The sequence below is a fragment of the Chelonoidis abingdonii genome, chromosome 6 (assembly GCF_003597395.2).
Source record: "Chelonoidis abingdonii isolate Lonesome George chromosome 6, CheloAbing_2.0, whole genome shotgun sequence".
In the NCBI taxonomy this organism is placed as follows: domain Eukaryota; kingdom Metazoa; phylum Chordata; order Testudines; family Testudinidae; genus Chelonoidis; species Chelonoidis abingdonii.
Window position 1 is genome coordinate 101,667,416 of NC_133774.1, and position 6,355 is coordinate 101,673,770.

General features: G+C 52.8%; 1 pseudogene; it reads right to left on the reverse strand.

Moving 5' to 3' along the window:
• Positions 1-3,870: 3,870 nt before the first annotated feature.
• LOC142047031 (uncharacterized) lies at positions 3,871-5,941 on the reverse strand (annotated as a pseudogene).
• Positions 5,942-6,355: the final 414 nt, after the last annotated feature.

The following is a 6,355-nucleotide window of genomic DNA, read 5'->3' on the forward strand; positions in this document are numbered from 1 at the left end:
GTTGGCAAGTGCCTGTCAGCTATTTAGCATGCTGCAGCAGCCCTCATCAGCAGCGGGAGGGGGGCTCAGTGGTTTGAGCATTGGTCTAAACCCAGGGTTGCGAGGGGGCCGTTTAGGAAACTGCCCGTGTTTTAAAATGCAAAACAAAACTGGGGATTTGTCCTGCTTTGAGTGGGGAGTTGGAGTAGATGACCTGAGGTCCCTTCCAACTCTGGTATTCTGTGATCAGCTTTTTGGCTGGCTGCAGCCAATCAGCTGTTTGGCAGGAAGTCTGGGTCTATCAGCTGTTTTCCCTGACGCTGCTGAAGCTCCCAGGCTGCAGGAAGAGGTGAGTCATTCTGATTTTCAGGATAGAGGTGTTGCCGGCACTCAGTGCCGGAGGTGGCACCAGTTCGGGTTCGTTGCCCGGTGTGCGCTGTGCCAAAAGGACACACCAGCGTGGAGAAACAAACAAACTTTTATTTGAGATCTCAAATAGGCAACAAGGAGCCACGCAGGGCTCAGATCATGCGCCCCGAGGCAAACAGCCTGCTTACTTTTATACCCAAACCAAAAACTGTTACTTGTTACAGTATAAGCTGTTCCTGCCCAGGGCCAAGTCTGCCTAGCTACCATCCGGTTCTAACTGGTTTTCTCTAGTTCTGCCACTTACAGTCTTGAGAGTAGGAGTGGCCCCTCTCATATGGGTAACAAGAGGTCAAACGTGGCTGGAGAAGTGGGAGGGAGTTTGCTATGGCCTAGAGCAAGAGGGCTTCAATGGCACTCGTGGCCTTCCACCCTTCTGATTTACCTAGTATACTCCAAGTGCACCCCCAACAACTCTCTCCTTTGAGAATACTCAAAAGGCTCCAGCTTGAGTTTTCTCATAATATTGTGACAGTACTTGGTTTAAATCCGGGTCCGGGGGATACTGTGGGGGACCGGCCAACAGCATGGGTGCGGAAGAGGTTGGAGAGCAAACCTTACTAATGACAGCTTTACAACAGGCAAGAGGGTAAATAAACAAAGTGCTGTCCCTATAAACAGAAGGTGAACCAGCCTGGTGCCCACCCCACCAAGGTCGGGCAGCCAACTGAAGAGGGAATTGAGAAGGGAGGAAGCCTGTTCCTGAGTCCCATTGATTAAAGGCTTGTTCGGCAGATAGGATGTGCTTATTAGTGTCCGTCGAATTTTCTGGGACATAGGTACAACATTCAGCCAAGGCCTGTCGATTTTGCAGAGTCAGGAGCCGAAGTTGGTAAAGCTCAGAGTTGAGGCTCTTTTCGATGGCCAGGGTTTCGTTGGTGAACCAAGTTAGATATACCGAGAGTCTGTGATATAGCTGGGCTAAACAGCCCACCCCATACGAAGGGAGGAATATCATTCCAAACCTGTCTCAATGGTAGCTTCCAGGGACCGGTAATACCTAGGGTGATCTGAGGGAGCCTGAGCCAGGGCGCGGAGGGGAGGGGCAAGGAATCCTAGATAGCAGCTTCCGTGCCAGCGATGGGGCAGCCACTTAAGGCAAATTTACCACAAATATAAAAGGACTGGCCATTTCCCACCAAGCTGTTATATCCCCTATTGATTCGGTTAGAAGCGTTGGCGGACCAATATATAAACCCCTCTCCGGAGTCCTGTCCGGTGGCATTATAAACCGGGATGGATACGTTAGTGGATGGATATGTTAGTGGATGAGGTTATGTAATACTGACAAGTGCTGTTACCAGCGAACCATGTGTGATTATTGGTTGCAGGCTGCTGATACCAGAGGAAACCAGAGGGAACAGAGCGTAACCTGATGGGCTGGGGGATATGGGTGGCGTTACATATAGGTTGCCAAGACTTGTCTGAGAAGCTATAGGGGGCTTCTTGGGTACAATTAGCAAATAATGTGGGCAAGCCAAGGGCTAACCTGGAAATATTACGTGAGTAGCAGGACTGATTTGCACCCGAAGCAAACCACCATTGGTAATGATCGGACCAATTTTGGGGAACCGTCCTGCAGGATAACCCTGCAGCATGGTGAGGGATCTGGGCACATATCCAGCAGTTAGAGAGGTTAAACTCCCGGGCAAAGGAAGGCTTTAGGGCCTCGTAGGTGTTAGTTGCTAAATCGGGCGTGTTGGGACCCCAACCAGTGTGCATTTGGGCCCTGATTAGAGAGGCCAATGCCAGGAGCATGAAGAGCACTTTCCCAGGGGAAAATAATAACAAGACATACCGGGGACTTGGACCCATGATGGGGCCGTTTCCCTGGGGTGAGGGATAGGGGACAAGGTACTGTGGACCTGGGGTCCCAGGTCACAATGAACAGAGACCTGCACGACCCACTGCGCTTGAGTGGAATTGAACGCAGGGAGGCAACGGGGAGGAATGCCGTGGGACCTCACCGGTGCAGCTCCTTCCACAGGGGGGCACTTCAGATGGGCGACGTGTCCCCTTTTGGACCTTTGTGTCGTTTGAACAACAGTTTTAGTCCAAGGTCGGTGTTGTCTGAGTTGTCAGCGGGCTGGACAATCCACTGATCTGGTAACGGGGGAGCCTTCACTGCCTTGAGCCGGGAGTAGTGTATCCAGTTTTTATGTCCTTCGACCTTGGTCGCCGTGTGGGATACCAGCAGGACTGTATGCGGTCCCCTCCACCGTTCCTGCAGAGGTTCGTCCTTCCAGGTGCGGATGAGGACGGAGTCGCCAGGCTGCAGGGAGTGGACAGGCACGTCTAGCGGGAGGGGCTGTGAGTCCTTGGTGAACCTGTGAAGGTAGACAAGAACAGCAGACAACGAGCACATATACTGAGATAACGATTTGTCCCCCACTACCCACTCCCCTGCCAGGACCAGTGTTCCGTTCATAGGCCAGGGTCGTCCGAACAAAATATCAAAGGGGCTTAACCCTAGCCTACCCCGGGGAAGGGCACGAAGACGGAGCAAGGAGAGGGGCAGCGCCTCGGGCCACTGTAAGCTGGCTTCCTGGCAGATCTTGGAGAGATGTCTTTTCAAAGATTGATTTATGCGCTCCACGGCCCCGCTAGCCTGCGGTCGCCATGGGGTGTGGAGTTTCCAGGGATGCAGAAGGCAGTGGCTACATGCTGGACAACTTGTGAAACAAAGTGGGGCCCATTGTCCGATTCCATCCACTGGGGAAGCCCAAAGCGAGGAATAACTTCCTTAACGAACTTGAGAGCCACTGTCTTGGCAGTGCAGTTGCGACATGGAAACGTCTCTGGCCATCCCGAAAAACGGTCCACTAGGACAAGCAGGTACCTGAATCCGTGGGTGCGAGGCAGTTCGGTGAAGTCTGTTTGCCACATCAAGCCCAGACCTGGTGTGGGTGGCAAGGTGGCTGGCTGTTCCTGACGTCCAGACCTACGGTTGTTTTTCTGGCACACCAGACAGTCCGCTTGTACCTGGGATGCCAAAGGTTGAAGTCCATTGGCTAGGAAATACTTTTCCGCTAGCTGGACTAAGGCCTCCTTTTCCGCATGAGTGGATTGGTGTAGCGTTTGCAACACCTGCCGGGTGAGGGCCTTTGGGAGAAGCACCTTGTTGGTAGCAGTGGTGTAGCGCCACCCATCCTGTTCAGCCAAATTCAAGTCAGCCAACCTGATTTCCTCAGTTGAATAGGTGGGGGTTGGGAGTCTGTCTAAAGTTGGAATGAAGGCATGCATAGGGGTGTTGCCAGTCCTTGGGGGTTCCAGAGCAGCGGGTCGCTTGGCTTCCTTGTCAGCCCGAGCATTTCCTCTGGTGACATCCTGATTTTCCTTCTGGTGGGCCCGAAAATGCATTATTGCCACCTCATATGGGAGTTGTACTGCAGTCAGAAGTCGGAGAATTTGAGGGCTATACTTAACCAGGGACCCCTGGGCAGTCAGCATTCCTCAGTGTTTCCATTATCCGGCATGGGCACATACTACGCTGAAAGCATACTTGGAGTCGGTAAAAATGTTGACCTGGTTTCCCTCGGACAGCTCGAGTGCGCGGGTCAGGGCTGTTAGTTTGGCCAACTGGGCAGAGGTTCCCAATGGCAACGGCTCAGCTTTGGCCGTGTCGTGGAGGGTCGCCACAGCATATCCTGCCCTCCTTTGTCCGTTAACGACGGTACTGCTTCCATCAGTCCGCATTTGGGAGAGGTTGGTCCCGCAAATCAGGACGGCTGGAGTATTGCGCATCGATAGTTTCCAAACAGTCATGCTCCTGCTTCTCCGTTCCTGGTAAGAGAGTGGCTCGGTTAAGGGGGGAGGGGTGCAGGTTAGCAGAGTAACCTCGGGGTTTTCTACGAGTTTGGCTTGATATCGCGCAACTTGGGCTTGGGTAAGCCAAAGGCCACCCTTGGTATCTAGGAGGGCCAGGACCATATGTAGAGTGTATACTTGCACAACTTTCCCCAAGGTTAGTTTCTCTGCCTCCTTGAGCACTATTGCAGTAGCTGCCGCTGCGCAGAGTCATGCCAGCCATCCCTTTGCCACTTGGTCAAGCTGTTTAGAAAAGTAGGCTACTGGGCGTTTCCACATGCCCAGGGACTGAGTCAGCACTCCCAGAGCTACCCCTTTCCACTCATGCATGTACAGCTGGAATGGTTTCGTGGGATCCGGCAGCCCCAGGGCCGGGGCTTATTAACTTCTTTTTCAGAGTTTTGAATGCGGTGCTTGTCTCTGCGGACCAGCGAAAGGGGTCCTGATCTGTCCCCTTGACGCACTCGTATAGGGGCTTAGCCCATAGTCCAAACTCTGGGATCCAGATTCTGCAGAAACCTGCCATACCAAGGAATGCTCTGAGCTGCTTACGGTTAGTCGGAGGAGGAATCTGACAAACTGCCTCTTTACATTCGTGCGAGAGGCGCTGTTCCCCTTGCCTAATGTGGAATCCGAGGTATCGAACTTCCGGGAGAGCGATCTGGGCCTTTTATCGGGACACTTGGTATCCCCGTAGTCCAAGGAAATTGAGGAGGCTTACCGTCGCTCTTAGGCACAGGGAGATTCCAACAGCCACCACCAGCAGATCATCCACATATTGCAGGAGGAGGACCCCTTCTTCGTTGTCCCACTCCTGTAAGTCTTGAGTCAGGACCTGACCGAATAGAGTGGGGGAAATTTTAAACCCCTGTGCCAGTACGATCCAGCAAAGCTGTCTTTTTACTCGGTTGCTTCCTTCCCACTCAAACGAGAAGATTTCTTGGGAGGGAATTTCCACCGGGATAGTGAAGAAAGCGTACTTTAAGTCCAAGACGGAAAAGTAGCTATATCAGGTTCCTGTGGATGCCAGCAAAGTATACAGGTTCGGAACGAGAGGGTGTAGAGTTTTAACCCGTTCATTAACCGCCCAAAGGTCCTGCACTAGTCGGTACGAGCCATACGCCTTTTTTACCGGCAGGATGGGGGTATTCCAGGCCGATTGACATTCCCGCAGCACACCGCATTTTAAAAATTTGTCTATGATGTCCTGAAGACCCCGGTGAGCCTCCTGGTTGATGAGGTACTGCCATACTCGCACCGGACCTTTTCCAGGCAAGAGTCGAACGGACAGGGGGGTAACATGGCCAACCCTACCGGGGAATTCTGATGCCCAGACCAAGGGATATATTTGATCCACCCAGTGTTCCCACTCGGGCGCTTGAGCGGCCGGGGGTTCGACCTTGAGGGTCATGGCCATCATCCAGGCGTTCTCAGGAGGCAGGGTAAAGGTGATTTCCTCCGGAGCAAAATGCAGGGTGGCTCCCAACCGGCAAAGCAAATCGCGTCCTAATAGAGGGGTGGGATAGTCAGAGAGATAAACCAGACGGTGGGAGATATTCCTCTCTCCCAGGGCACACTCGGCAGGGTGATACACCGCGCACTTCGTTCTCCTGGTGACACCGATTATAGTCAGAGAGTCGTCCACCGGCAGCGATAAGGGTTGATTTACGGCCATGCATGCCGCCCCAGAGTCTACTAAAAAGTCCATATCCATGTTTCCCACCCGCATTTTTACTCGGGGTTCCGGAGGCGGAAGGGTCTGGTGCCCCTGACACCCCTAGTCGGCACCTTCCGCTTTCATCATGGGGATGGGTTCCCTGTTGGGGCACTCATTCTTCCAGTGCCCCTCCTGGCGACACAAGGCACACTGATTTCGGTGTAGGTGCCTTTCCTGTGGGCCCAGACACCCTCGACCCCGGCCATAGTCCTGCGGCCGGCTCCCTCCGCCCGCTTGTACCGCGGCAACCATTAGTTTCGCTTGTCTCCTCTCCTTTTCTCTCTCCCTCTGTAGAACTGATAAATGAAATTGTTTTTAATTGTTCACTTTATTAATGTAACTTCTGTTCACCATTCGCTACACTTGCCTACATTGTAACTTCTGTTCACTGTTTGCCATATTGTAATTCAAACCCCATTTTAAAAC